We start from the raw sequence: 25,095 nt of genomic DNA, 5'->3' as shown, positions 1-25,095 counted from the left end.
ATTTCACCAATTCAATATTCAAAATATAGCCATGGTTATAGTATCAAATGAACTTTATAAAGCTGATCAACAGCTAATAGCTCATTATTTCATTTCAGAACATCTCTGCACCTCATTATCGCAGATTGGCTCTGTGGCGCAATGGATAGCGCATTGGACTTCTAGGTGAATGTAAAAAAGATATTCAAAGGTTGTGGGTTCGAATCCCACCAGAGTCAGTTTTATCCCTGTTACCCTGTTATCCCAAGTACCAATTCATTATTATATTCTCTGTATTTAGTACTAATACCGGCAACCATCTTAACCCTTTGCGTGCTGATGACAGAACGGTTCCGTCATCAGCTACGGGTGAGCTGTGCTGATGACGAAACCGTTCCGTCATGACTCCGCCCGCGCAAGGCGGAGTCAGCACAGGTGGAAAATACGCCCCGCACGCAAGGGGTTAAAAAACGTAGTGATAGTTGGGACACTTCCTAATGTTTATAATGTCATTTTGTGGGGTGCTACCTCAGAGCCTGGATAGCTCAGTCGGTATAGCATCAGACTTTTAATCTGAGGGCCCAGGGTTCAAGTCCCTGTTCAGGCGGCTTGGTTAAAGAAAATGTATATCAATTGCATACTCTTTTCAGGATCCAATGAATGGGAAGTCCAATTACAGATGGTTCAAAAAAGTCTTGATCGAGTCCTTACATACCCATCTGTGCTCTACTTTCTTTGACAAGGGTTAAGAAGACTTACCCAAACTGTATCATGTAGTTTGACATGTTGATTATCTTTTATCCAATTCAATGTTCAAAATGTAAGCTAGTGTCCGATTAATTTGATAAAGTTGGTCAACAACTTATAGGTCATCTTTTTATTTGTGAATCTCTGATCACCTTGTTGAATCAGGTCGGATCTCTGGTGCAATGGATTGCGGCTTGGAGTCCTAGGCGAATGTAGCAAAAGCATTCAAACGCTAAGGGTTCGAACACCAACTGGGTCAATTTTATCCCTCCTCTATTTTATAACTAATTGAAACAGTAACCAGCAATCCTGCTTCTCCATCACCAGAAACATTTACCAAAATGGCAGTAAAAGAAAGTCTACTTAAACAGAGACTGTTTGCTTTGAAAATGTTGCATAGTCTATGCCCAAGAGGAAATTCCCAATGATACTGCTGAAAATGTAATTTAGGAGTTAGTAATAGTATTTGGCCCTTTATTAATTTCACAGTGTCATTTTAAGCACGTGATTTCTATGTCATCCGAAAATGAGATAGTACAAATTTCAGGAGTTAAAATGGATTACGTGTGCTGCTGAAATTTCAAATGCTTAAAATATCAATTCATTATTAAACTCTAGAATATTCATAGCTAATATATGTAATTATATAAATATACAAAGTGTAGGTCAGTGTACGTCCACATTTGTTTAGCTGATTTTAAGGTAGAGTATAGCAGAGCCTGGATAGCTCAGTCGGTAGAGCATCAGACTTTTAATCTGAGGGTCCAGGGTTCAAGTCCCTGTTCAGGCGGTTGTTTCCTTTAAAGAAAAAGTACTCTAATTGTATGCTCTTTTTGTGGACCCCTGCATGATGAATAAGATATTCCATTACTAAAATTGCAAAAACGTCTTTCATGGAGTTGTGAAATACACATCTGTCTCACATATTATGTGCCATTTGACTAAACTTAAGTCGTACGTAGATTTACCAATGGTATCATGTAGTCTGAGACGGTGAATATCATTTTACCAATTCAATATTCAAAATATAGCCATGGTTATAGTATCAAACGAACTTTATAAAGCTGATCAACAGCTAAAGCTCATTATTTCATTTCGGAACATCTCTGCACCTCATTATAGCAGATTGGCTCTGTGGCGCAATGGATAGCGCATTGGACTTCTAGGTGAATGTAAAAAAGATATTCAAAGGTTGTGGGTTCGAATCCCACCAGAGTCAGTTTTATCCCTGTTACCCTGTTATCCCAAGTACCAATTCATTATTATATTCTCTGTATTTAGTACTAATACCGGCAACCATCTTAACCCCTTGCGTGCTGATGACAGAACGGTTCCGTCATCAGCTACGGGTGAGCTGTGCTGATGACGAAACCGTTCCGTCATGACTCCGCCCGCGCAAGGCGGAGTCAGCACAGGCGGAAAATACGCCCCGCACGCAAGGGGTTAAAAAACGTAGTGATAGTTGGGACACTTCCTAATGTTGATAATGTCATTTTGTGGGGTGCTGCCATAGAGCCTGGATAGCTCAGTCGGTATAGCATCAGACTTTTAATCTGAGGGCCCAGGGTTCAAGTCCCTGTTCAGGCGGCTTGGTTAAAGAAAATGTATATCAATTGCATACTCTTTTCAGGATCCAATGAATGGGAAGTCCAATTACAGATGGTTCAAAAAAGTCTTGATCGAGTCCTTACATACCCATCTGTGCTCTACTTTCTTTGACAAGGGTTAAGAAGACTTACCCAAACTGTATCATGTAGTTTGACATGTTGATTATCTTTTATCCAATTCAATGTTCAAAATGTAAGCTAGTGTCCGATTAATTTGATAAAGTTGGTCAACAACTTATAGGTCATCTTTTTATTTGTGAATCTCTGATCACCTTGTTGAATCAGGTCGGATCTCTGGTGCAATGGATTGCGGCTTGGAGTCCTAGGCGAATGTAGCAAAAGCATTCAAACGCTAAGGGTTCGAACACCAACTGGGTCAATTTTATCCCTCCTCTATTTTATAACTAATTGAAACAGTAACCAGCAATCCTGCTTCTCCATCACCAGAAACATTTACCAAAATGGCAGTAAAAGAAAGTCTACTTAAACAGAGACTGTTTGCTTTGAAAATGTTGCATAGTCTATGCCCAAGAGGAAATTCCCAATGATACTGCTGAAAATGTAATTTAGGAGTTAGTAATAGTATTTGGCCCTTTATTAATTTCACAGTGTCATTTTAAGCACGTGATTTCTATGTCATCCGAAAATGAGATAGTACAAATTTCAGGAGTTAAAATGGATTACGTGTGCTGCTGAAATTTCAAATGCTTAAAATATCAATTCATTATTAAACTCTATAATATTCATAGCTAATATATGTAATTATATAAATATACAAAGTGTAGGTCAGTGTACGTCCACATTTGTTTAGCTGATTTTAAGGTAGAGTATAGCAGAGCCTGGATAGCTCAGTCGGTAGAGCATCAGACTTTTAATCTGAGGGTCCAGGGTTCAAGTCCCTGTTCAGGCGGTTGTTTCCTTTAAAGAAAAAGTACTCTAATTGTATGCTCTTTTTGTGGACCCCTGCATGATGAATAAGATATTCCATTACTAAAATTGCAAAAACGTCTTTCATGGAGTTGTGAAATACACATCTGTCTCACATATTATGTGCCATTTGACTAAACTTAAGTCGTACGTAGATTTACCAATGGTATCATGTAGTCTGAGACGGTGAATATCATTTTATCAATTCAATATTCAAAATATAGCCATGGTTATAGTATCAAACGAACTTTATAAAGCTGATCAACAGCTAAAGCTCATTATTTCATTTCGGAACATCTCTGCACCTCATTATAGCAGATTGGCTCTGTGGCGCAATGGATAGCGCATTGGACTTCTAGGTGAATGTAAAAAAGATATTCAAAGGTTGTGGGTTCGAATCCCACCAGAGTCAGTTTTATCCCTGTTACCCTGTTATCCCAAGTACCAATTCATTATTATATTCTCTGTATTTAGTACTAATACCGGCAACCATCTTAACCCCTTGCGTGCTGATGACAGAACGGTTCCGTCATCAGCTACGGGTGAGCTGTGCTGATGACGAAACCGTTCCGTCATGACTCCGCCCGCGCAAGGCGGAGTCAGCACAGGCGGAAAATACGCCCCGCACGCAAGGGGTTAAAAAACGTAGTGATAGTTGGGACACTTCCTAATGTTGATAATGTCATTTTGTGGGGTGCTGCCATAGAGCCTGGATAGCTCAGTCGGTAGAGCATCAGACTTTTAATCTGAGGGCCCAGGGTTCAAGTCCCTGTTCAGGCGGCTTGGTTAAAGAAAATGTATATCAATTGCATACTCTTTTCAGGATCCAATGAATGGGAAGTCCAATTACAGATGGTTCAAAAAAGTCTTGATCGAGTCCTTACATACCCATCTGTGCTCTACTTTCTTTGACAAGGGTTAAGAAGACTTACCCAAACTGTATCATGTAGTTTGACATGTTGATTATCTTTTATCCAATTCAATGTTCAAAATGTAAGCTAGTGTCCGATTAATTTGATAAAGTTGGTCAACAACTTATAGGTCATCTTTTTATTTGTGAATCTCTGATCACCTTGTTGAATCAGGTCGGATCTCTGGTGCAATGGATTGCGGCTTGGAGTCCTAGGCGAATGTAGCAAAAGTATTCAAACGCTAAGGGTTTGAACACCAACTGGGTCGATTTTATCCCTCCTCTATTTTATAACTAATTGAAACAGTAACCAGCAATCCTGCTTCTCCATCACCAGAAACATTTACCAAAATGGCAGTAAAAGAAAGTCTACTTAAACAGAGACTGTTTGCTTTGAAAATGTTGCATAGTCTATGCCCAAGAGGAAATTCCCAATGATACTGCTGAAAATGTAATTTAGGAGTTAGTAATAGTATTTGGCCCTTTATTAATTTCACAGTGTCATTTTAAGCACGTGATTTCTATGTCATCCGAAAATGAGATAGTACAAATTTCAGGAGTTAAAATGGATTACGTGTGCTGCTGAAATTTCAAATGCTTAAAATATCAATTCATTATTAAACTCTAGAATATTCATAGCTAATATATGTAATTATATAAATATACAAAGTGTAGGTCAGTGTACGTCCACATTTGTTTAGCTGATTTTAAGGTAGAGTATAGCAGAGCCTGGATAGCTCAGTCGGTAGAGCATCTGACTTTTAATCTGAGGGTCCAGGGTTCAAGTCCCTGTTCAGGCGGTTGTTTCCTTTAAAGAAAAAGTACTCTAATTGTATGCTCTTTTTGTGGACCCCTGCATGATGAATAAGATATTCCATTACTAAAATTGCAAAAACGTCTTTCATGGAGTTGTGAAATACACATCTGTCTCACATATTATGTGCCATTTGACTAAACTTAAGTCGTACGTAGATTTACCAATGGTATCATGTAGTCTGAGACGGTGAATATCATTTTACCAATTCAATATTCAAAATATAGCCATGGTTATAGTATCAAACGAACTTTATAAAGCTGATCAACAGCTAAAGCTCATTATTTCATTTCGGAACATCTCTGCACCTCATTATAGCAGATTGGCTCTGTGGCGCAATGGATAGCGCATTGGACTTCTAGGTGAATGTAAAAAAGATATTCAAAGGTTGTGGGTTCGAATCCCACCAGAGTCAGTTTTATCCCTGTTACCCTGTTATCCCAAGTACCAATTCATTATTATATTCTCTGTATTTAGTACTAATACCGGCAACCATCTTAACCCCTTGCGTGCTGATGACAGAACGGTTCCGTCATCAGCTACGGGTGAGCTGTGCTGATGACGAAACCGTTCCGTCATGACTCCGCCCGCGCAAGGCGGAGTCAGCACAGGCGGAAAATACGCCCCGCACGCAAGGGGTTAAAAAACGTAGTGATAGTTGGGACACTTCCTAATGTTGATAATGTCATTTTGTGGGGTGCTGCCATAGAGCCTGGATAGCTCAGTCGGTAGAGCATCAGACTTTTAATCTGAGGGCCCAGGGTTCAAGTCCCTGTTCAGGCGGCTTGGTTAAAGAAAATGTATATCAATTGCATACTCTTTTCAGGATCCAATGAATGGGAAGTCCAATTACAGATGGTTCAAAAAAGTCTTGATCGAGTCCTTACATACCCATCTGTGCTCTACTTTCTTTGACAAGGGTTAAGAAGACTTACCCAAACTGTATCATGTAGTTTGACATGTTGATTATCTTTTATCCAATTCAATGTTCAAAATGTAAGCTAGTGTCCGATTAATTTGATAAAGTTGGTCAACAACTTATAGGTCATCTTTTTATTTGTGAATCTCTGATCAACTTGTTGAATCAGGTCGGATCTCTGGTGCAATGGATTGCGGCTTGGAGTCCTAGGCGAATGTAGCAAAAGCATTCAAACGCTAAGGGTTCGAACACCAACTGGGTCGATTTTATCCCTCCTCTATTTTATAACTAATTGAAACAGTAACCAGCAATCCTGCTTCTCCATCACCAGAAACATTTACCAAAATGGCAGTAAAAGAAAGTCTACTTAAACAGAGACTGTTTGCTTTGAAAATGTTGCATAGTCTATGCCCAAGAGGAAATTCCCAATGATACTGCTGAAAATGTAATTTAGGAGTTAGTAATAGTATTTGGCCCTTTATTAATTTCACAGTGTCATTTTAAGCACGTGATTTCTATGTCATCCGAAAATGAGATAGTACAAATTTCAGGAGTTAAAATGGATTACGTGTGCTGCTGAAATTTCAAATGCTTAAAATATCAATTCATTATTAAACTCTAGAATATTGATTGCTAATATATGTAATTATATAAATATACAAAGTGTAGGTCAGTGTACGTCCACATTTGTTTAGCTGATTTTAAGGTAGAGTATAGCAGAGCCTGGATAGCTCAGTCGGTAGAGCATCAGACTTTTAATCTGAGGGTCCAGGGTTCAAGTCCCTGTTCAGGCGGTTGTTTCCTTTAAAGAAAAAGTACTCTAATTGTATGCTCTTTTTGTGGACCCCTGCATGACGAATAAGATATTCCATTACTAAAATTGCAAAAACGTCTTTCATGGACTTGTGAAATAAACATCTGTCTCACATATTATGTGCCATTTGACTAAACTTAAGTCGTACGTAGATTTACCAATGGTATCATGTAGTCTGAGACTGTGAATATCATTTCACCAATTCAATATTCAAAATATAGCCATGGTTATAGTATCAAATGAACTTTATAAAGCTGATCAACAGCTAATAGCTCATTATTTCATTTCAGAACATCTCTGCACCTCATTATCGCAGATTGGCTCTGTGGCGCAATGGATAGCGCATTGGACTTCTAGGTGAATGTAAAAAAGATATTCAAAGGTTGTGGGTTCGAATCCCACCAGAGTCAGTTTTATCCCTGTTACCCTGTTATCCCAAGTACCAATTCATTATTATATTCTCTGTATTTAGTACTAATACCGGCAACCATCTTAACCCTTTGCGTGCTGATGACAGAACGGTTCCGTCATCAGCTACGGGTGAGCTGTGCTGATGACGAAACCGTTCCGTCATGACTCCGCCCGCGCAAGGCGGAGTCAGCACAGGTGGAAAATACGCCCCGCACGCAAGGGGTTAAAAAACGTAGTTATAGTTGGGACACTTCCTAATGTTTATAATGTCATTTTGTGGGGTGCTGCCTCGGAGCCTGGATAGCTCAGTCGGTAGAGCATCAGACTTTTAATCTGAGGGCCCAGGGTTCAAGTCCCTGTTCAGGCGGCTTGGTTAAAGAAAATGTATATCAATTGCATACTCTTTTCAGGATCCAATGAATGGGAAGTCCAATTACAGATGGTTCAAAAAAGTCTTGATCGAGTCCTTACATACCCATCTGTGCTCTACTTTCTTTGACAAGGGTTAAGAAGACTTACCCAAACTGTATCATGTAGTTTGACATGTTGATTATCTTTTATCCAATTCAATGTTCAAAATGTAAGCTAGTGTCCGATTAATTTGATAAAGTTGGTCAACAACTTATAGGTCATCTTTTTATTTGTGAATCTCTGATCACCTTGTTGAATCAGGTCGGATCTCTGGTGCAATGGATTGCGGCTTGGAGTCCTAGGCGAATGTAGCAAAAGCATTCAAACGCTAAGGGTTCGAACACCAACTGGGTCAATGTTATCCCTCCTCTATTTTATAACTAATTGAAACAGTAACCAGCAATCCTGCTTCTCCATCACCAGAAACATTTACCAAAATGGCAGTAAAAGAAAGTCTACTTAAACAGAGACTGTTTGCTTTGAAAATGTTGCATAGTCTATGCCCAAGAGGAAATTCCCAATGATACTGCTGAAAATGTAATTTAGGAGTTAGTAATAGTATTTGGCCCTTTATTAATTTCACAGTGTCATTTTAAGCACGTGATTTCTATGTCATCCGAAAATGAGATAGTACAAATTTCAGGAGTTAAAATGGATTACGTGTGCTGCTGAAATTTCAAATGCTTAAAATATCAATTCATTATTAAACTCTAGAATATTGATTGCTAATATATGTAATTATATAAATATACAAAGTGTAGGTCAGTGTACGTCCACATTTGTTTAGCTGATTTTAAGGTAGAGTATAGCAGAGCCTGGATAGCTCAGTCGGTAGAGCATCAGACTTTTAATCTGAGGGTCCAGGGTTCAAGTCCCTGTTCAGGCGGTTGTTCCCTTTGAAGAAAAAGTACTCTAATTGTATGCTCTTTTTGTGGACCCCTGCATGACGAATAAGATATTCCATTACTAAAATTGCAAAAACGTCTTTCATGGAGTTGTGAAATAAACATCTGTCTCACATATTATGTGCCATTTGACTAAACTTAAGTCGTACGTAGATTTACCAATGGTATCATGTAGTCTGAGACTGTGAATATCATTTCACCAATTCAATATTCAAAATATAGCCATGGTTATAGTATCAAATGAACTTTATAAAGCTGATCAACAGCTAATAGCTCATTATTTAATTTCAGAACATCTCTGCACCTCATTATCGCAGATTGGCTCTGTGGCGCAATGGATAGCGCATTGGACTTCTAGGTGAATGTAAAAAAGATATTCAAAGGTTGTGGGTTCGAATCCCACCAGAGTCAGTTTTATCCCTGTTACCCTGTTATCCCAAGTACCAATTCATTATTATATTCTCTGTATTTAGTACTAATACCGGCAACCATCTTAACCCTTTGCGTGCTGATGACAGAACGGTTCCGTCATCAGCTACGGGTGAGCTGTGCTGATGACGAAACCGTTCCGTCATGACTCCGCCCGCGCAAGGCGGAGTCAGCACACGTGGAAAATACGCCCCGCACGCAAGGGGTTAAAAAACGTAGTGATAGTTGGGACACTTCCTAATGTTTATAATGTCATTTTGTGGGGTGCTGCCTCAGAGCCTGGATAGCTCAGTCGGTAGAGCATCAGACTTTTAATCTGAGGGTCCAGGGTTCAAGTCCCTGTTCAGGCGGTTGTTTCCTTTAAAGAAAAAGTACTCTAATTGTATGCTCTTTTTGTGGACCCCTGCATGATGAATAAGATATTCCATTACTAAAATTGCAAAAACGTCTTTCATGGAGTTGTGAAATACACATCTGTCTCACATATTATGTGCCATTTGACTAAACTTAAGTCGTACGTAGATTTACCAATGGTATCATGTAGTCTGAGACGGTGAATATCATTTTACCAATTCAATATTCAAAATATAGCCATGGTTATAGTATCAAACGAACTTTATAAAGCTGATCAACAGCTAAAGCTCATTATTTCATTTCGGAACATCTCTGCACCTCATTATAGCAGATTGGCTCTGTGGCGCAATGGATAGCGCATTGGACTTCTAGGTGAATGTAAAAAAGATATTCAAAGGTTGTGGGTTCGAATCCCACCAGAGTCAGTTTTATCCCTGTTACCCTGTTATCCCAAGTACCAATTCATTATTATATTCTCTGTATTTAGTACTAATACCGGCAACCATCTTAACCCCTTGCGTGCTGATGACAGAACGGTTCCGTCATCAGCTACGGGTGAGCTGTGCTGATGACGAAACCGTTCCGTCATGACTCCGCCCGCGCAAGGCGGAGTCAGCACAGGCGGAAAATACGCCCCGCACGCAAGGGGTTAAAAAACGTAGTGATAGTTGGGACACTTCCTAATGTTGATAATGTCATTTTGTGGGGTGCTGCCATAGAGCCTGGATAGCTCAGTCGGTATAGCATCAGACTTTTAATCTGAGGGCCCAGGGTTCAAGTCCCTGTTCAGGCGGCTTGGTTAAAGAAAATGTATATCAATTGCATACTCTTTTCAGGATCCAATGAATGGGAAGTCCAATTACAGATGGTTCAAAAAAGTCTTGATCGAGTCCTTACATACCCATCTGTGCTCTACTTTCTTTGACAAGGGTTAAGAAGACTTACCCAAACTGTATCATGTAGTTTGACATGTTGATTATCTTTTATCCAATTCAATGTTCAAAATGTAAGCTAGTGTCCGATTAATTTGATAAAGTTGGTCAACAACTTATAGGTCATCTTTTTATTTGTGAATCTCTGATCACCTTGTTGAATCAGGTCGGATCTCTGGTGCAATGGATTGCGGCTTGGAGTCCTAGGCGAATGTAGCAAAAGCATTCAAACGCTAAGGGTTCGAACACCAACTGGGTCAATTTTATCCCTCCTCTATTTTATAACTAATTGAAACAGTAACCAGCAATCCTGCTTCTCCATCACCAGAAACATTTACCAAAATGGCAGTAAAAGAAAGTCTACTTAAACAGAGACTGTTTGCTTTGAAAATGTTGCATAGTCTATGCCCAAGAGGAAATTCCCAATGATACTGCTGAAAATGTAATTTAGGAGTTAGTAATAGTATTTGGCCCTTTATTAATTTCACAGTGTCATTTTAAGCACGTGATTTCTATGTCATCCGAAAATGAGATAGTACAAATTTCAGGAGTTAAAATGGATTACGTGTGCTGCTGAAATTTCAAATGCTTAAAATATCAATTCATTATTAAACTCTATAATATTCATAGCTAATATATGTAATTATATAAATATACAAAGTGTAGGTCAGTGTACGTCCACATTTGTTTAGCTGATTTTAAGGTAGAGTATAGCAGAGCCTGGATAGCTCAGTCGGTAGAGCATCAGACTTTTAATCTGAGGGTCCAGGGTTCAAGTCCCTGTTCAGGCGGTTGTTTCCTTTAAAGAAAAAGTACTCTAATTGTATGCTCTTTTTGTGGACCCCTGCATGATGAATAAGATATTCCATTACTAAAATTGCAAAAACGTCTTTCATGGAGTTGTGAAATACACATCTGTCTCACATATTATGTGCCATTTGACTAAACTTAAGTCGTACGTAGATTTACCAATGGTATCATGTAGTCTGAGACGGTGAATATCATTTTATCAATTCAATATTCAAAATATAGCCATGGTTATAGTATCAAACGAACTTTATAAAGCTGATCAACAGCTAAAGCTCATTATTTCATTTCGGAACATCTCTGCACCTCATTATAGCAGATTGGCTCTGTGGCGCAATGGATAGCGCATTGGACTTCTAGGTGAATGTAAAAAAGATATTCAAAGGTTGTGGGTTCGAATCCCACCAGAGTCAGTTTTATCCCTGTTACCCTGTTATCCCAAGTACCAATTCATTATTATATTCTCTGTATTTAGTACTAATACCGGCAACCATCTTAACCCCTTGCGTGCTGATGACAGAACGGTTCCGTCATCAGCTACGGGTGAGCTGTGCTGATGACGAAACCGTTCCGTCATGACTCCGCCCGCGCAAGGCGGAGTCAGCACAGGCGGAAAATACGCCCCGCACGCAAGGGGTTAAAAAACGTAGTGATAGTTGGGACACTTCCTAATGTTGATAATGTCATTTTGTGGGGTGCTGCCATAGAGCCTGGATAGCTCAGTCGGTAGAGCATCAGACTTTTAATCTGAGGGCCCAGGGTTCAAGTCCCTGTTCAGGCGGCTTGGTTAAAGAAAATGTATATCAATTGCATACTCTTTTCAGGATCCAATGAATGGGAAGTCCAATTACAGATGGTTCAAAAAAGTCTTGATCGAGTCCTTACATACCCATCTGTGCTCTACTTTCTTTGACAAGGGTTAAGAAGACTTACCCAAACTGTATCATGTAGTTTGACATGTTGATTATCTTTTATCCAATTCAATGTTCAAAATGTAAGCTAGTGTCCGATTAATTTGATAAAGTTGGTCAACAACTTATAGGTCATCTTTTTATTTGTGAATCTCTGATCACCTTGTTGAATCAGGTCGGATCTCTGGTGCAATGGATTGCGGCTTGGAGTCCTAGGCGAATGTAGCAAAAGTATTCAAACGCTAAGGGTTTGAACACCAACTGGGTCGATTTTATCCCTCCTCTATTTTATAACTAATTGAAACAGTAACCAGCAATCCTGCTTCTCCATCACCAGAAACATTTACCAAAATGGCAGTAAAAGAAAGTCTACTTAAACAGAGACTGTTTGCTTTGAAAATGTTGCATAGTCTATGCCCAAGAGGAAATTCCCAATGATACTGCTGAAAATGTAATTTAGGAGTTAGTAATAGTATTTGGCCCTTTATTAATTTCACAGTGTCATTTTAAGCACGTGATTTCTATGTCATCCGAAAATGAGATAGTACAAATTTCAGGAGTTAAAATGGATTACGTGTGCTGCTGAAATTTCAAATGCTTAAAATATCAATTCATTATTAAACTCTAGAATATTCATAGCTAATATATGTAATTATATAAATATACAAAGTGTAGGTCAGTGTACATCCACATTTGTTTAGCTGATTTTAAGGTAGAGTATAGCAGAGCCTGGATAGCTCAGTCGGTAGAGCATCAGACTTTTAATCTGAGGGTCCAGGGTTCAAGTCCCTGTTCAGGCGGTTGTTTCCTTTAAAGAAAAAGTACTCTAATTGTATGCTCTTTTTGTGGACCCCTGCATGATGAATAAGATATTCCATTACTAAAATTGCAAAAACGTCTTTCATGGAGTTGTGAAATACACATCTGTCTCACATATTATGTGCCATTTGACTAAACTTAAGTCGTACGTAGATTTACCAATGGTATCATGTAGTCTGAGACGGTGAATATCATTTTACCAATTCAATATTCAAAATATAGCCATGGTTATAGTATCAAACGAACTTTATAAAGCTGATCAACAGCTAAAGCTCATTATTTCATTTCGGAACATCTCTGCACCTCATTATAGCAGATTGGCTCTGTGGCGCAATGGATAGCGCATTGGACTTCTAGGTGAATGTAAAAAAGATATTCAAAGGTTGTGGGTTCGAATCCCACCAGAGTCAGTTTTATCCCTGTTACCCTGTTATCCCAAGTACCAATTCATTATTATATTCTCTGTATTTAGTACTAATACCGGCAACCATCTTAACCCCTTGCGTGCTGATGACAGAACGGTTCCGTCATCAGCTACGGGTGAGCTGTGCTGATGACGAAACCGTTCCGTCATGACTCCGCCCGCGCAAGGCGGAGTCAGCACAGGCGGAAAATACGCCCCGCACGCAAGGGGTTAAAAAACGTAGTGATAGTTGGGACACTTCCTAATGTTGATAATGTCATTTTGTGGGGTGCTGCCATAGAGCCTGGATAGCTCAGTCGGTAGAGCATCAGACTTTTAATCTGAGGGCCCAGGGTTCAAGTCCCTGTTCAGGCGGCTTGGTTAAAGAAAATGTATATCAATTGCATACTCTTTTCAGGATCCAATGAATGGGAAGTCCAATTACAGATGGTTCAAAAAAGTCTTGATCGAGTCCTTACATACCCATCTGTGCTCTACTTTCTTTGACAAGGGTTAAGAAGACTTACCCAAACTGTATCATGTAGTTTGACATGTTGATTATCTTTTATCCAATTCAATGTTCAAAATGTAAGCTAGTGTCCGATTAATTTGATAAAGTTGGTCAACAACTTATAGGTCATCTTTTTATTTGTGAATCTCTGATCAACTTGTTGAATCAGGTCGGATCTCTGGTGCAATGGATTGCGGCTTGGAGTCCTAGGCGAATGTAGCAAAAGCATTCAAACGCTAAGGGTTCGAACACCAACTGGGTCGATTTTATCCCTCCTCTATTTTATAACTAATTGAAACAGTAACCAGCAATCCTGCTTCTCCATCACCAGAAACATTTACCAAAATGGCAGTAAAAGAAAGTCTACTTAAACAGAGACTGTTTGCTTTGAAAATGTTGCATAGTCTATGCCCAAGAGGAAATTCCCAATGATACTGCTGAAAATGTAATTTAGGAGTTAGTAATAGTATTTGGCCCTTTATTAATTTCACAGTGTCATTTTAAGCACGTGATTTCTATGTCATCCGAAAATGAGATAGTACAAATTTCAGGAGTTAAAATGGATTACGTGTGCTGCTGAAATTTCAAATGCTTAAAATATCAATTCATTATTAAACTCTAGAATATTGATTGCTAATATATGTAATTATATAAATATACAAAGTGTAGGTCAGTGTACGTCCACATTTGTTTAGCTGATTTTAAGGTAGAGTATAGCAGAGCCTGGATAGCTCAGTCGGTAGAGCATCAGACTTTTAATCTGAGGGTCCAGGGTTCAAGTCCCTGTTCAGGCGGTTGTTTCCTTTAAAGAAAAAGTACTCTAATTGTATGCTCTTTTTGTGGACCCCTGCATGACGAATAAGATATTCCATTACTAAAATTGCAAAAACGTCTTTCATGGACTTGTGAAATAAACATCTGTCTCACATATTATGTGCCATTTGACTAAACTTAAGTCGTACGTAGATTTACCAATGGTATCATGTAGTCTGAGACTGTGAATATCATTTCACCAATTCAATATTCAAAATATAGCCATGGTTATAGTATCAAATGAACTTTATAAAGCTGATCAACAGCTAATAGCTCATTATTTCATTTCAGAACATCTCTGCACCTCATTATCGCAGATTGGCTCTGTGGCGCAATGGATAGCGCATTGGACTTCTAGGTGAATGTAAAAAAGATATTCAAAGGTTGTGGGTTCGAATCCCACCAGAGTCAGTTTTATCCCTGTTACCCTGTTATCCCAAGTACCAATTCATTATTATATTCTCTGTATTTAGTACTAATACCGGCAACCATCTTAACCCTTTGCGTGCTGATGACAGAACGGTTCCGTCATCAGCTACGGGTGAGCTGTGCTGATGACGAAACCGTTCCGTCATGACTCCGCCCGCGCAAGGCGGAGTCAGCACAGGTGGAAAATACGCCCCGCACGCAAGGGGTTAAAAAACGTAGTTATAGTTGGGACACTTCCTAATGTTTATAATGTCATTTTGTGGGGTGCTGCCTCAGAGCCTGGATAGCTCAGTCGGTAGAGCATCAGACTTTTAATCTGAGGGCCCAGGGTTCAAGTCCCTGTTCAGGCGGCTTGGTTAAAGAAAATGTATATCAATTGCATACTCTTTTCAGGATCCAATGAATGGGAAGTCCAATTACAGATGGTTCAAAAAAGTCTTGATCGAGTCCTTACATACCCATCTGTGCTCTACTTTCTTTGACAAGGGTTAAGAAGACTTACCCAAACTGTATCATGTAGTTTGACATGTTGATTATCTTTTATCCAATTCAATGTTCAAAATGTAAGCTAGTGTCCGATTAATTTGATAAAGTTGGTCAACAACTTATAGGTCATCTTTTTATTTGTGAATCTCTGATCACCTTGTTGAATCAGGTCGGATCTCTGGTGCAATGGATTGCGGCTTGGAGTCCTAGGCGAATGTAGCAAAAGCATTCAAACGCTAAGGGTTCGAACACCAACTGGGTCAATGTTATCCCTCCTCTATTTTATAACTAATTGAAACAGTAACCAGCAATCCTGCTTCTCCATCACCAGAAACATTTACCAAAATGGCAGTAAAAGAAAGTCTACTTAAACAGAGACTGTTTGCTTTGAAAATGTTGCATAGTCTATGCCCAAGAGGAAATTCCCAATGATACTGCTGAAAATGTAATTTAGGAGTTAGTAATAGTATTTGGCCCTTTATTAATTTCACAGTGTCATTTTAAGCACGTGATTTCTATGTCATCCGAAAATGAGATAGTACAAATTTCAGGAGTTAAAATGGATTACGTGTGCTGCTGAAATTTCAAATGCTTAAAATATCAATTCATTATTAAACTCTAGAATATTGATTGCTAATATATGTAATTATATAAATATACAAAGTGTAGGTCAGTGTACGTCCACATTTGTTTAGCTGATTTTAAGGTAGAGTATAGCAGAGCCTGGATAGCTCAGTCGGTAGAGCATCAGACTTTTAATCTGAGGGTCCAGGGTTCAAGTCCCTGTTCAGGCGGTTGTTCCCTTTGAAGAAAAAGTACTCTAATTGTATGCTCTTTTTGTGGACCCCTGCATGACGAATAAGATATTCCATTACTAAAATTGCAAAAACGTCTTTCATGGAGTTGTGAAATAAACATCTGTCTCACATATTATGTGCCATTTGACTAAACTTAAGTCGTACGTAGATTTACCAATGGTATCATGTAGTCTGAGACTGTGAATATCATTTCACCAATTCAATATTCAAAATATAGCCATGGTTATAGTATCAAATGAACTTTATAAAGCTGATCAACAGCTAATAGCTCATTATTTAATTTCAGAACATCTCTGCACCTCATTATCGCAGATTGGCTCTGTGGCGCAATGGATAGCGCATTGGACTTCTAGGTGAATGTAAAAAAGATATTCAAAGGTTGTGGGTTCGAATCCCACCAGAGTCAGTTTTATCCCTGTTACCCTGTTATCCCAAGTACCAATTCATTATTATATTCTCTGTATTTAGTACTAATACCGGCAACCATCTTAACCCTTTGCGTGCTGATGACAGAACGGTTCCGTCATCAGCTACGGGTGAGCTGTGCTGATGACGAAACCGTTCCGTCATGACTCCGCCCGCGCAAGGCGGAGTCAGCACACGTGGAAAATACGCCCCGCACGCAAGGGGTTAAAAAACGTAGTGATAGTTGGGACACTTCCTAATGTTTATAATGTCATTTTGTGGGGTGCTGCCTCAGAGCCTGGATAGCTCAGTCGGTAGAGCATCAGACTTTTAATCTGAGGGTCCAGGGTTCAAGTCCCTGTTCAGGCGGTTGTTTCCTTTAAAGAAAAAGTACTCTAATTGTATGCTCTTTTTGTGGACCCCTGCATGATGAATAAGATATTCCATTACTAAAATTGCAAAAACGTCTTTCATGGAGTTGTGAAATACACATCTGTCTCACATATTATGTGCCATTTGACTAAACTTAAGTCGTACGTAGATTTACCAATGGTATCATGTAGTCTGAGACGGTGAATATCATTTTACCAATTCAATATTCAAAATATAGCCATGGTTATAGTATCAAACGAACTTTATAAAGCTGATCAACAGCTAAAGCTCATTATTTCATTTCGGAACATCTCTGCACCTCATTATAGCAGATTGGCTCTGTGGCGCAATGGATAGCGCATTGGACTTCTAGGTGAATGTAAAAAAGATATTCAAAGGTTGTGGGTTCGAATCCCACCAGAGTCAGTTTTATCCCTGTTACCCTGTTATCCCAAGTACCAATTCATTATTATATTCTCTGTATTTAGTACTAATACCGGCAACCATCTTAACCCCTTGCGTGCTGATGACAGAACGGTTCCGTCATCAGCTACGGGTGAGCTGTGCTGATGACGAAACCGTTCCGTCATGACTCCGCCCGCGCAAGGCGGAGTCAGCACAGGCGGAAAATACGCCCCGCACGCAAGGGGTTAAAAAACGTAGTGATAGTTGGGACACTTCCTAATGTTGATAATGTCATTTTGTGGGGTGCTGCCATAGAGCCTGGATAGCTCAGTCGGTATAGCATCAGACTTTTAATCTGAGGGCCCAGGGTTCAAGTCCCTGTTCAGGCGGCTTGGTTAAAGAAAATGTATATCAATTGCATACTCTTTTCAGGATCCAATGAATGGGAAGTCCAATTACAGATGGTTCAAAAAAGTCTTGATCGAGTCCTTACATACCCATCTGTGCTCTACTTTCTTTGACAAGGGTTAAGAAGACTTACCCAAACTGTATCATGTAGTTTGACATGTTGATTATCTTTTATCCAATTCAATGTTCAAAATGTAAGCTAGTGTCCGATTAATTTGATAAAGTTGGTCAACAACTTATAGGTCATCTTTTTATTTGTGAATCTCTGATCACCTTGTTGAATCAGGTCGGATCTCTGGTGCAATGGATTGCGGCTTGGAGTCCTAGGCGAATGTAGCAAAAGCATTCAAACGCTAAGGGTTCGAACACCAACTGGGTCAATTTTATCCCTCCTCTATTTTATAACTAATTGAAACAGTAACCAGCAATCCTGCTTCTCCATCACCAGAAACATTTACCAAAATGGCAGTAAAAGAAAGTCTACTTAAACAGAGACTGTTTGCTTTGAAAATGTTGCATAGTCTATGCCCAAGAGGAAATTCCCAATGATACTGCTGAAAATGTAATTTAGGAGTTAGTAATAGTATTTGGCCCTTTATTAATTTCACAGTGTCATTTTAAGCACGTGATTTCTATGTCATCCGAAAATGAGATAGTACAAATTTCAGGAGTTAAAATGGATTACGTGTGCTGCTGAAATTTCAAATGCTTAAAATATCAATTCATTATTAAACTCTATAATATTCATAGCTAATATATGTAATTATATAAATATACAAAGTGTAGGTCAGTGTACGTCCACATTTGTTTAGCTGATTTTAAGGTAGAGTATAGCAGAGCCTGGATAGCTCAGTCGGTAGAGCATCAGACTTTTAATCTGAGGGTCCAGGGTTCAAGTCCCTGTTCAGGCGGTTGTTTCCTTTAAAGAAAAAGTACTCTAATTGTATGCTCTTTTTGTGGACCCCTGCATGATGAATAAGATATTCCATTACTAAAATTGCAAAAACGTCTTTCATGGAGTTGTGAAATACACATCTGTCTCACATATTATGTGCCATTTGACTAAACTTAAGTCGTACGTAGATTTACCAATGGTATCATGTAGTCTGAGACGGTGAATATCATTTTATCAATTCAATATTCAAAATATAGCCATGGTTATAGTATCAAACGAACTTTATAAAGCTGATCAACAGCTAAAGCTCATTATTTCATTTCGGAACATCTCTGCACCTCATTATAGCAGATTGGCTCTGTGGCGCAATGGATAGCGCATTGGACTTCTAGGTGAATGTAAAAAAGATATTCAAAGGTTGTGGGTTCGAATCCCACCAGAGTCAGTTTTATCCCTGTTACCCTGTTATCCCAAGTACCAATTCATTATTATATTCTCTGTATTTAGTACTAATACCGGCAACCATCTTAACCCCTTGCGTGCTGATGACAGAACGGTTCCGTCATCAGCTACGGGTGAGCTGTGCTGATGACGAAACCGTTCCGTCATGACTCCGCCCGCGCAAGGCGGAGTCAGCACAGGCGGAAAATACGCCCCGCACGCAAGGGGTTAAAAAACGTAGTGATAGTTGGGACACTTCCTAATGTTGATAATGTCATTTTGTGGGGTGCTGCCATAGAGCCTGGATAGCTCAGTCGGTAGAGCATCAGACTTTTAATCTGAGGGCCCAGGGTTCAAGTCCCTGTTCAGGCGGCTTGGTTAAAGAAAATGTATATCAATTGCATACTCTTTTCAGGATCCAATGAATGGGAAGTCCAATTACAGATGGTTCAAAAAAGTCTTGATCGAGTCCTTACATACCCATCTGTGCTCTACTTTCTTTGACAAGGGTTAAGAAGACTTACCCAAACTGTATCATGTAGTTTGACATGTTGATTATCTTTTATCCAATTCAATGTTCAAAATGTAAGCTAGTGTCCGATTAATTTGATAAAGTTGGTCAACAACTTATAGGTCATCTTTTTATTTGTGAATCTCTGATCACCTTGTTGAATCAGGTCGGATCTCTGGTGCAATGGATTGCGGCTTGGAGTCCTAGGCGAATGTAGCAAAAGTATTCAAACGCTAAGGGTTTGAACACCAACTGGGTCGATTTTATCCCTCCTCTATTTTATAACTAATTGAAACAGTAACCAGCAATCCTGCTTCTCCATCACCAGAAACATTTACCAAAATGGCAGTAAAAGAAAGTCTACTTAAACAGAGACTGTTTGCTTTGAAAATGTTGCATAGTCTATGCCCAAGAGGAAATTCCCAATGATACTGCTGAAAATGTAATTTAGGAGTTAGTAATAGTATTTGGCCCTTTATTAATTTCACAGTGTCATTTTAAGCACGTGATTTCTATGTCATCCGAAAATGAGATAGTACAAATTTCAGGAGTTAAAATGGATTACGTGTGCTGCTGAAATTTCAAATGCTTAAAATATCAATTCATTATTAAACTCTAGAATATTCATAGCTAATATATGTAATTATATAAATATACAAAGTGTAGGTCAGTGTACATCCACATTTGTTTAGCTGATTTTAAGGTAGAGTATAGCAGAGCCTGGATAGCTCAGTCGGTAGAGCATCAGACTTTTAATCTGAGGGTCCAGGGTTCAAGTCCCTGTTCAGGCGGTTGTTTCCTTTAAAGAAAAAGTACTCTAATTGTATGCTCTTTTTGTGGACCCCTGCATGATGAATAAGATATTCCATTACTAAAATTGCAAAAACGTCTTTCATGGAGTTGTGAAATACACATCTGTCTCACATATTATGTGCCATTTGACTAAACTTAAGTCGTACGTAGATTTACCAATGGTATCATGTAGTCTGAGACGGTGAATATCATTTTACCAATTCAATATTCAAAATATAGCCATGGTTATAGTATCAAACGAACTTTATAAAGCTGATCAACAGCTAAAGCTCATTATTTCATTTCGGAACATCTCTGCACCTCATTATAGCAGATTGGCTCTGTGGCGCAATGGATAGCGCATTGGACTTCTAGGTGAATGTAAAAAAGATATTCAAAGGTTGTGGGTTCGAATCCCACCAGAGTCAGTTTTATCCCTGTTACCCTGTTATCCCAAGTACCAATTCATTATTATATTCTCTGTATTTAGTACTAATACCGGCAACCATCTTAACCCCTTGCGTGCTGATGACAGAACGGTTCCGTCATCAGCTACGGGTGAGCTGTGCTGATGACGAAACCGTTCCGTCATGACTCCGCCCGCGCAAGGCGGAGTCAGCACAGGCGGAAAATACGCCCCGCACGCAAGGGGTTAAAAAACGTAGTGATAGTTGGGACACTTCCTAATGTTGATAATGTCATTTTGTGGGGTGCTGCCATAGAGCCTGGATAGCTCAGTCGGTAGAGCATCAGACTTTTAATCTGAGGGCCCAGGGTTCAAGTCCCTGTTCAGGCGGCTTGGTTAAAGAAAATGTATATCAATTGCATACTCTTTTCAGGATCCAATGAATGGGAAGTCCAATTACAGATGGTTCAAAAAAGTCTTGATCGAGTCCTTACATACCCATCTGTGCTCTACTTTCTTTGACAAGGGTTAAGAAGACTTACCCAAACTGTATCATGTAGTTTGACATGTTGATTATCTTTTATCCAATTCAATGTTCAAAATGTAAGCTAGTGTCCGATTAATTTGATAAAGTTGGTCAACAACTTATAGGTCATCTTTTTATTTGTGAATCTCTGATCAACTTGTTGAATCAGGTCGGATCTCTGGTGCAATGGATTGCGGCTTGGAGTCCTAGGCGAATGTAGCAAAAGCATTCAAACGCTAAGGGTTCGAACACCAACTGGGTCGATTTTATCCCTCCTCTATTTTATAACTAATTGAAACAGTAACCAGCAATCCTGCTTCTCCATCACCAGAAACATTTACCAAAATGGCAGTAAAAGAAAGTCTACTTAAACAGAGACTGTTTGCTTTGAAAATGTTGCATAGTCTATGCCCAAGAGGAAATTCCCAATGATACTGCTGAAAATGTAATTTAGGAGTTAGTAATAGTATTTGGCCCTTTATTAATTTCACAGTGTCATTTTAAGCACGTGATTTCTATGTCATCCGAAAATGAGATAGTACAAATTTCAGGAGTTAAAATGGATTACGTGTGCTGCTGAAATTTCAAATGCTTAAAATATCAATTCATTATTAAACTCTAGAATATTGATTGCTAATATATGTAATTATATAAATATACAAAGTGTAGGTCAGTGTACGTCCACATTTGTTTAGCTGATTTTAAGGTAGAGTATAGCAGAGCCTGGATAGCTCAGTCGGTAGAGCATCAGACTTTTAATCTGAGGGTCCAGGGTTCAAGTCCCTGTTCAGGCGGTTGTTTCCTTTAAAGAAAAAGTACTCTAATTGTATGCTCTTTTTGTGGACCCCTGCATGACGAATAAGATATTCCATTACTAAAATTGCAAAAACGTCTTTCATGGACTTGTGAAATAAACATCTGTCTCACATATTATGTGCCATTTGACTAAACTTAAGTCGTACGTAGATTTACCAATGGTATCATGTAGTCTGAGACTGTGAATATCATTTCACCAATTCAATATTCAAAATATAGCCATGGTTATAGTATCAAATGAACTTTATAAAGCTGATCAACAGCTAATAGCTCATTATTTCATTTCAGAACATCTCTGCACCTCATTATCGCAGATTGGCTCTGTGGCGCAATGGATAGCGCATTGGACTTCTAGGTGAATGTAAAAAAGATATTCAAAGGTTGTGGGTTCGAATCCCACCAGAGTCAGTTTTATCCCTGTTACCCTGTTATCCCAAGTACCAATTCATTATTATATTCTCTGTATTTAGTACTAATACCGGCAACCATCTTAACCCTTTGCGTGCTGATGACAGAACGGTTCCGTCATCAGCTACGGGTGAGCTGTGCTGATGACGAAACCGTTCCGTCATGACTCCGCCCGCGCAAGGCGGAGTCAGCACAGGTGGAAAATACGCCCCGCACGCAAGGGGTTAAAAAACGTAGTTATAGTTGGGACACTTCCTAATGTTTATAATGTCATTTTGTGGGGTGCTGCCTCAGAGCCTGGATAGCTCAGTCGGTAGAGCATCAGACTTTTAATCTGAGGGCCCAGGGTTCAAGTCCCTGTTCAGGCGGCTTGGTTAAAGAAAATGTATATCAATTGCATACTCTTTTCAGGATCCAATGAATGGGAAGTCCAATTACAGATGGTTCAAAAAAGTCTTGATCGAGTCCTTACATACCCATCTGTGCTCTACTTTCTTTGACAAGGGTTAAGAAGACTTACCCAAACTGTATCATGTAGTTTGACATGTTGATTATCTTTTATCCAATTCAATGTTCAAAATGTAAGCTAGTGTCCGATTAATTTGATAAAGTTGGTCAACAACTTATAGGTCATCTTTTTATTTGTGAATCTCTGATCACCTTGTTGAATCAGGTCGGATCTCTGGTGCAATGGATTGCGGCTTGGAGTCCTAGGCGAATGTAGCAAAAGCATTCAAACGCTAAGGGTTCGAACACCAACTGGGTCAATGTTATCCCTCCTCTATTTTATAACTAATTGAAACAGTAACCAGCAATCCTGCTTCTCCATCACCAGAAACATTTACCAAAATGGCAGTAAAAGAAAGTCTACTTAAACAGAGACTGTTTGCTTTGAAAATGTTGCATAGTCTATGCCCAAGAGGAAATTCCCAATGATACTGCTGAAAATGTAATTTAGGAGTTAGTAATAGTATTTGGCCCTTTATTAATTTCACAGTGTCATTTTAAGCACGTGATTTCTATGTCATCCGAAAATGAGATAGTACAAATTTCAGGAGTTAAAATGGATTACGTGTGCTGCTGAAATTTCAAATGCTTAAAATATCAATTCATTATTAAACTCTAGAATATTGATTGCTAATATATGTAATTATATAAATATACAAAGTGTAGGTCAGTGTACCTCCACATTTGTTTAGCTGATTTTAAGGTAGAGTATAGCAGAGCCTGGATAGCTCAGTCGGTAGAGCATCAGACTTTTAATCTGAGGGTCCAGGGTTCAAGTCCCTGTTCAGGCGGTTGTTTCCTTTAAAGAAAAAGTACTCTAATTGTATGCTCTTTTTGTGGACCCCTGCATGACGAATAAGATATTCCATTACTAAAATTGCAAAAACGTCTTTCATGGACTTGTGAAATAAACATCTGTCTCACATATTATGTGCCATTTGACTAAACTTAAGTCGTACGTAGATTTACCAATGGTATCATGTAGTCTGAGACTGTGAATATCATTTCACCAATTCAATATTCAAAATATAGCCATGGTTATAGTATCAAATGAACTTTATAAAGCTGATCAACAGCTAATAGCTCATTATTTCATTTCAGAACATCTCTGCACCTCATTATCGCAGATTGGCTCTGTGGCGCAATGGATAGCGCATTGGACTTCTAGGTGAATGTAAAAAAGATATTCAAAGGTTGTGGGTTCGAATCCCACCAGAGTCAGTTTTATCCCTGTTACCCTGTTATCCCAAGTACCAATTCATTATTATATTCTCTGTATTTAGTACTAATACCGGCAACCATCTTAACCCTTTGCGTGCTGATGACAGAACGGTTCCGTCATCAGCTACGGGTGAGCTGTGCTGATGACGAAACCGTTCCGTCATGACTCCGCCCGCGCAAGGCGGAGTCAGCACAGGTGGAAAATACGCCCCGCACGCAAGGGGTTAAAAAACGTAGTTATAGTTGGGACACTTCCTAATGTTTATAATGTCATTTTGTGGGGTGCTGCCTCAGAGCCTGGATAGCTCAGTCGGTAGAGCATCAGACTTTTAATCTGAGGGCCCAGGGTTCAAGTCCCTGTTCAGGCGGCTTGGTTAAAGAAAATGTATATCAATTGCATACTCTTTTCAGGATCCAATGAATGGGAAGTCCAATTACAGATGGTTCAAAAAAGTCTTGATCGAGTCCTTACATACCCATCTGTGCTCTACTTTCTTTGACAAGGGTTAAGAAGACTTACCCAAACTGTATCATGTAGTTTGACATGTTGATTATCTTTTATCCAATTCAATGTTCAAAATGTAAGCTAGTGTCCGATTAATTTGATAAAGTTGGTCAACAACTTATAGGTCATCTTTTTATTTGTGAATCTCTGATCACCTTGTTGAATCAGGTCGGATCTCTGGTGCAATGGATTGCGGCTTGGAGTCCTAGGCGAATGTAGCAAAAGCATTCAAACGCTAAGGGTTCGAACACCAACTGGGTCAATGTTATCCCTCCTCTATTTTATAACTAATTGAAACAGTAACCAGCAATCCTGCTTCTC

The 25,095-nt window shown here is 39.1% G+C and overlaps 40 non-coding genes across 40 annotated transcripts; all 40 read left to right on the top strand.

Moving 5' to 3' along the window:
- Nucleotides 1-127: 127 nt before the first annotated feature.
- TRNAR-UCU (transfer RNA arginine (anticodon UCU)) lies at nt 128-218 on the top strand. Its single transcript is given in 2 exon segments — nt 128-164; nt 183-218. It is a non-coding gene; the product is annotated as a tRNA-Arg (tRNA).
- A 1,225-nt stretch (nt 219-1,443) lies between these two features.
- TRNAK-UUU (transfer RNA lysine (anticodon UUU)) lies at nt 1,444-1,516 on the top strand. The gene has a single exon. It is a non-coding gene; the product is annotated as a tRNA-Lys (tRNA).
- Nucleotides 1,517-1,854: 338 nt separating this feature from the next.
- On the top strand, nt 1,855-1,945 carry TRNAR-UCU (transfer RNA arginine (anticodon UCU)). The gene is given in 2 exon segments: nt 1,855-1,891; nt 1,910-1,945. It is a non-coding gene; the product is annotated as a tRNA-Arg (tRNA).
- A 1,225-nt stretch (nt 1,946-3,170) lies between these two features.
- Nucleotides 3,171-3,243, top strand: TRNAK-UUU (transfer RNA lysine (anticodon UUU)). The gene has a single exon. It is a non-coding gene; the product is annotated as a tRNA-Lys (tRNA).
- A 338-nt stretch (nt 3,244-3,581) lies between these two features.
- Nucleotides 3,582-3,672, top strand: TRNAR-UCU (transfer RNA arginine (anticodon UCU)). Its single transcript is given in 2 exon segments — nt 3,582-3,618; nt 3,637-3,672. It is a non-coding gene; the product is annotated as a tRNA-Arg (tRNA).
- Nucleotides 3,673-3,967: 295 nt separating this feature from the next.
- TRNAK-UUU (transfer RNA lysine (anticodon UUU)) lies at nt 3,968-4,040 on the top strand. Its single transcript has one exon. It is a non-coding gene; the product is annotated as a tRNA-Lys (tRNA).
- Nucleotides 4,041-5,308: 1,268 nt separating this feature from the next.
- On the top strand, nt 5,309-5,399 carry TRNAR-UCU (transfer RNA arginine (anticodon UCU)). Its single transcript is given in 2 exon segments — nt 5,309-5,345; nt 5,364-5,399. It is a non-coding gene; the product is annotated as a tRNA-Arg (tRNA).
- A 295-nt stretch (nt 5,400-5,694) lies between these two features.
- TRNAK-UUU (transfer RNA lysine (anticodon UUU)) lies at nt 5,695-5,767 on the top strand. The gene has a single exon. It is a non-coding gene; the product is annotated as a tRNA-Lys (tRNA).
- Nucleotides 5,768-6,624: 857 nt separating this feature from the next.
- Nucleotides 6,625-6,697, top strand: TRNAK-UUU (transfer RNA lysine (anticodon UUU)). The gene has a single exon. It is a non-coding gene; the product is annotated as a tRNA-Lys (tRNA).
- A 339-nt stretch (nt 6,698-7,036) lies between these two features.
- TRNAR-UCU (transfer RNA arginine (anticodon UCU)) lies at nt 7,037-7,127 on the top strand. Its single transcript is given in 2 exon segments — nt 7,037-7,073; nt 7,092-7,127. It is a non-coding gene; the product is annotated as a tRNA-Arg (tRNA).
- Nucleotides 7,128-7,422: 295 nt separating this feature from the next.
- Nucleotides 7,423-7,495, top strand: TRNAK-UUU (transfer RNA lysine (anticodon UUU)). Its single transcript has one exon. It is a non-coding gene; the product is annotated as a tRNA-Lys (tRNA).
- An 857-nt stretch (nt 7,496-8,352) lies between these two features.
- Nucleotides 8,353-8,425, top strand: TRNAK-UUU (transfer RNA lysine (anticodon UUU)). Its single transcript has one exon. It is a non-coding gene; the product is annotated as a tRNA-Lys (tRNA).
- A 339-nt stretch (nt 8,426-8,764) lies between these two features.
- On the top strand, nt 8,765-8,855 carry TRNAR-UCU (transfer RNA arginine (anticodon UCU)). Its single transcript is given in 2 exon segments — nt 8,765-8,801; nt 8,820-8,855. It is a non-coding gene; the product is annotated as a tRNA-Arg (tRNA).
- A 295-nt stretch (nt 8,856-9,150) lies between these two features.
- Nucleotides 9,151-9,223, top strand: TRNAK-UUU (transfer RNA lysine (anticodon UUU)). The gene has a single exon. It is a non-coding gene; the product is annotated as a tRNA-Lys (tRNA).
- A 338-nt stretch (nt 9,224-9,561) lies between these two features.
- On the top strand, nt 9,562-9,652 carry TRNAR-UCU (transfer RNA arginine (anticodon UCU)). The gene is given in 2 exon segments: nt 9,562-9,598; nt 9,617-9,652. It is a non-coding gene; the product is annotated as a tRNA-Arg (tRNA).
- Nucleotides 9,653-10,877: 1,225 nt separating this feature from the next.
- TRNAK-UUU (transfer RNA lysine (anticodon UUU)) lies at nt 10,878-10,950 on the top strand. The gene has a single exon. It is a non-coding gene; the product is annotated as a tRNA-Lys (tRNA).
- Nucleotides 10,951-11,288: 338 nt separating this feature from the next.
- On the top strand, nt 11,289-11,379 carry TRNAR-UCU (transfer RNA arginine (anticodon UCU)). Its single transcript is given in 2 exon segments — nt 11,289-11,325; nt 11,344-11,379. It is a non-coding gene; the product is annotated as a tRNA-Arg (tRNA).
- Nucleotides 11,380-11,674: 295 nt separating this feature from the next.
- TRNAK-UUU (transfer RNA lysine (anticodon UUU)) lies at nt 11,675-11,747 on the top strand. The gene has a single exon. It is a non-coding gene; the product is annotated as a tRNA-Lys (tRNA).
- An 857-nt stretch (nt 11,748-12,604) lies between these two features.
- Nucleotides 12,605-12,677, top strand: TRNAK-UUU (transfer RNA lysine (anticodon UUU)). Its single transcript has one exon. It is a non-coding gene; the product is annotated as a tRNA-Lys (tRNA).
- A 338-nt stretch (nt 12,678-13,015) lies between these two features.
- TRNAR-UCU (transfer RNA arginine (anticodon UCU)) lies at nt 13,016-13,106 on the top strand. Its single transcript is given in 2 exon segments — nt 13,016-13,052; nt 13,071-13,106. It is a non-coding gene; the product is annotated as a tRNA-Arg (tRNA).
- A 295-nt stretch (nt 13,107-13,401) lies between these two features.
- TRNAK-UUU (transfer RNA lysine (anticodon UUU)) lies at nt 13,402-13,474 on the top strand. The gene has a single exon. It is a non-coding gene; the product is annotated as a tRNA-Lys (tRNA).
- An 857-nt stretch (nt 13,475-14,331) lies between these two features.
- Nucleotides 14,332-14,404, top strand: TRNAK-UUU (transfer RNA lysine (anticodon UUU)). Its single transcript has one exon. It is a non-coding gene; the product is annotated as a tRNA-Lys (tRNA).
- Nucleotides 14,405-14,743: 339 nt separating this feature from the next.
- On the top strand, nt 14,744-14,834 carry TRNAR-UCU (transfer RNA arginine (anticodon UCU)). Its single transcript is given in 2 exon segments — nt 14,744-14,780; nt 14,799-14,834. It is a non-coding gene; the product is annotated as a tRNA-Arg (tRNA).
- A 295-nt stretch (nt 14,835-15,129) lies between these two features.
- TRNAK-UUU (transfer RNA lysine (anticodon UUU)) lies at nt 15,130-15,202 on the top strand. Its single transcript has one exon. It is a non-coding gene; the product is annotated as a tRNA-Lys (tRNA).
- An 857-nt stretch (nt 15,203-16,059) lies between these two features.
- On the top strand, nt 16,060-16,132 carry TRNAK-UUU (transfer RNA lysine (anticodon UUU)). The gene has a single exon. It is a non-coding gene; the product is annotated as a tRNA-Lys (tRNA).
- Nucleotides 16,133-16,471: 339 nt separating this feature from the next.
- Nucleotides 16,472-16,562, top strand: TRNAR-UCU (transfer RNA arginine (anticodon UCU)). Its single transcript is given in 2 exon segments — nt 16,472-16,508; nt 16,527-16,562. It is a non-coding gene; the product is annotated as a tRNA-Arg (tRNA).
- A 295-nt stretch (nt 16,563-16,857) lies between these two features.
- On the top strand, nt 16,858-16,930 carry TRNAK-UUU (transfer RNA lysine (anticodon UUU)). The gene has a single exon. It is a non-coding gene; the product is annotated as a tRNA-Lys (tRNA).
- A 338-nt stretch (nt 16,931-17,268) lies between these two features.
- TRNAR-UCU (transfer RNA arginine (anticodon UCU)) lies at nt 17,269-17,359 on the top strand. The gene is given in 2 exon segments: nt 17,269-17,305; nt 17,324-17,359. It is a non-coding gene; the product is annotated as a tRNA-Arg (tRNA).
- A 1,225-nt stretch (nt 17,360-18,584) lies between these two features.
- On the top strand, nt 18,585-18,657 carry TRNAK-UUU (transfer RNA lysine (anticodon UUU)). The gene has a single exon. It is a non-coding gene; the product is annotated as a tRNA-Lys (tRNA).
- Nucleotides 18,658-18,995: 338 nt separating this feature from the next.
- Nucleotides 18,996-19,086, top strand: TRNAR-UCU (transfer RNA arginine (anticodon UCU)). The gene is given in 2 exon segments: nt 18,996-19,032; nt 19,051-19,086. It is a non-coding gene; the product is annotated as a tRNA-Arg (tRNA).
- A 295-nt stretch (nt 19,087-19,381) lies between these two features.
- On the top strand, nt 19,382-19,454 carry TRNAK-UUU (transfer RNA lysine (anticodon UUU)). The gene has a single exon. It is a non-coding gene; the product is annotated as a tRNA-Lys (tRNA).
- Nucleotides 19,455-20,311: 857 nt separating this feature from the next.
- On the top strand, nt 20,312-20,384 carry TRNAK-UUU (transfer RNA lysine (anticodon UUU)). The gene has a single exon. It is a non-coding gene; the product is annotated as a tRNA-Lys (tRNA).
- A 338-nt stretch (nt 20,385-20,722) lies between these two features.
- TRNAR-UCU (transfer RNA arginine (anticodon UCU)) lies at nt 20,723-20,813 on the top strand. The gene is given in 2 exon segments: nt 20,723-20,759; nt 20,778-20,813. It is a non-coding gene; the product is annotated as a tRNA-Arg (tRNA).
- Nucleotides 20,814-21,108: 295 nt separating this feature from the next.
- On the top strand, nt 21,109-21,181 carry TRNAK-UUU (transfer RNA lysine (anticodon UUU)). Its single transcript has one exon. It is a non-coding gene; the product is annotated as a tRNA-Lys (tRNA).
- Nucleotides 21,182-22,038: 857 nt separating this feature from the next.
- On the top strand, nt 22,039-22,111 carry TRNAK-UUU (transfer RNA lysine (anticodon UUU)). Its single transcript has one exon. It is a non-coding gene; the product is annotated as a tRNA-Lys (tRNA).
- Nucleotides 22,112-22,450: 339 nt separating this feature from the next.
- Nucleotides 22,451-22,541, top strand: TRNAR-UCU (transfer RNA arginine (anticodon UCU)). The gene is given in 2 exon segments: nt 22,451-22,487; nt 22,506-22,541. It is a non-coding gene; the product is annotated as a tRNA-Arg (tRNA).
- Nucleotides 22,542-22,836: 295 nt separating this feature from the next.
- TRNAK-UUU (transfer RNA lysine (anticodon UUU)) lies at nt 22,837-22,909 on the top strand. The gene has a single exon. It is a non-coding gene; the product is annotated as a tRNA-Lys (tRNA).
- Nucleotides 22,910-23,766: 857 nt separating this feature from the next.
- Nucleotides 23,767-23,839, top strand: TRNAK-UUU (transfer RNA lysine (anticodon UUU)). The gene has a single exon. It is a non-coding gene; the product is annotated as a tRNA-Lys (tRNA).
- A 339-nt stretch (nt 23,840-24,178) lies between these two features.
- On the top strand, nt 24,179-24,269 carry TRNAR-UCU (transfer RNA arginine (anticodon UCU)). Its single transcript is given in 2 exon segments — nt 24,179-24,215; nt 24,234-24,269. It is a non-coding gene; the product is annotated as a tRNA-Arg (tRNA).
- Nucleotides 24,270-24,564: 295 nt separating this feature from the next.
- On the top strand, nt 24,565-24,637 carry TRNAK-UUU (transfer RNA lysine (anticodon UUU)). The gene has a single exon. It is a non-coding gene; the product is annotated as a tRNA-Lys (tRNA).
- The last annotated feature ends 458 nt before the right edge of the window (nt 24,638-25,095 follow it).

This window comes from Lissotriton vulgaris, chromosome 1_2 (assembly GCF_964263255.1).
Source record: "Lissotriton vulgaris chromosome 1_2, aLisVul1.2, whole genome shotgun sequence".
In the NCBI taxonomy this organism is placed as follows: domain Eukaryota; kingdom Metazoa; phylum Chordata; class Amphibia; order Caudata; family Salamandridae; genus Lissotriton; species Lissotriton vulgaris.
This window is presented reverse-complemented; position numbering and strand designations above follow the sequence as displayed.